The sequence below is a fragment of the Myotis davidii genome, unplaced genomic scaffold, assembly GCF_000327345.1.
Source record: "Myotis davidii unplaced genomic scaffold, ASM32734v1 scaffold415, whole genome shotgun sequence".
In the NCBI taxonomy this organism is placed as follows: Eukaryota; Metazoa; Chordata; class Mammalia; order Chiroptera; family Vespertilionidae; genus Myotis; species Myotis davidii.
In genome coordinates this window covers 1,774,905-1,776,164 of record NW_006287951.1, presented here as the reverse complement: position 1 = coordinate 1,776,164, position 1,260 = coordinate 1,774,905, and the positions used below count along the sequence as shown (strand labels likewise).

The following is a 1,260-nucleotide window of genomic DNA, read 5'->3' as shown; positions in this document are numbered from 1 at the left end:
AGCTTGAGCTGGGACCAGTAGCCTGGGTGCCAGCTGGAAACTTAGAAATGCACACTCTCGGGCCCCACCCTGGACCTACTGGATCAGAAACTTATGGGGACGGGGCCCAGTGATCTGTGTTTTAACAACCATTTGAGGAGATTCTGATTTGTGCTTGAGTGTGACAACTAGTGCTTTCGACAGCCACCTCCCCACTCTATAGAGCAATGGCTTCAAAAATGTTTCCCACTTCCCAGAAACCTCTGTCTCTCCCCAACACTCCTACTCCAGCACGTGCTCCTACTTCCCAGAGAAGCACCGAAATCATTGCTGGGCTTTCTTTCAGCAGAGGTTGGCAAAGTGAGGTAGAATCAGCAAGAGACTGAGATGCAGTAACAGGAGAGGAAGGAGGGGATCCAAGAGAGTGTGTGTCCTGAAGGCAAGGAAGAAACTGTATCCAAGAGGAGGAAGTGATCGGTGGCGCCAGTGATGCTGGCAGATCAATAATGCAAGGGCTGAGAACAGGTCTTTGGATTTATTTAGCAGCACAGAGGTCACTGGTGATTTACAAGTGCAGTTCCAGCTGCTGGTGGATGTGGTGCACCAAGGGGTAGATGTGGTGGGAGCAGCCTGCCCATGTGCCAACAATGAGGAGGACTGTTTTCTTTAGATCATTTAAAAACAATAATAAAACTAATTCTGCTGGTTGGGGTTGGGGGAATGTAAACAGATTTGTAAACTGGGTTCTGGGAAGATTGAAAGGAAAGAAATTGGAGTGAGCAAGGATGTTGAACTTCTTCAAGGAATTTCTTTTTTTTTTTTTTTAAATTTTATTATTTATTACAAAGGATATTACATATGTGTCCATTTTTTCCCCCCGCCCAAGACAGTCCCCTAGCCTCCCCCATCCCCCAGTGTCTTATGTCCATTGGTTATGCTTATATGCATGCATACAAGTCCTTTGGTTGATCTCTTACCCCCCTACCTCCCGCCCCCGAACCCTTCCCGGCCTTCCCGCTGCAGTTTGACACTCTGTTTGAGGCAGCTCTGCCTCTGTATCTATTATTGGTCAAATTCAAGGAATTTCATTGTAAAGAGGAGAGAGATGGGAAGGAAAGGAAAATCAAGAGAGGTTTTACTTATTTATTTATGTTTAAGATGAAAAAATGGCAACATGTTTGTAGGCTTATGGAAATGATCTAGTAGAGAAGAAAATGTGATGATGCAGGAGAAAGAAGGGAGACGTGCTGGGGCAATGCCGGGGAAGAGGCTGGAGGAGGG

At 46.2% G+C, this 1,260-nt stretch overlaps 1 protein-coding gene across 1 annotated transcript in view; it reads right to left on the bottom strand.

The window, feature by feature from the left end:
- Positions 1-1,260, bottom strand: part of LOC102773334 (inhibitor of carbonic anhydrase) — a 39,562-nt gene that overhangs the window by 4,075 nt on the left and 34,227 nt on the right. The gene's annotated exons all lie outside the window — the stretch shown is intronic.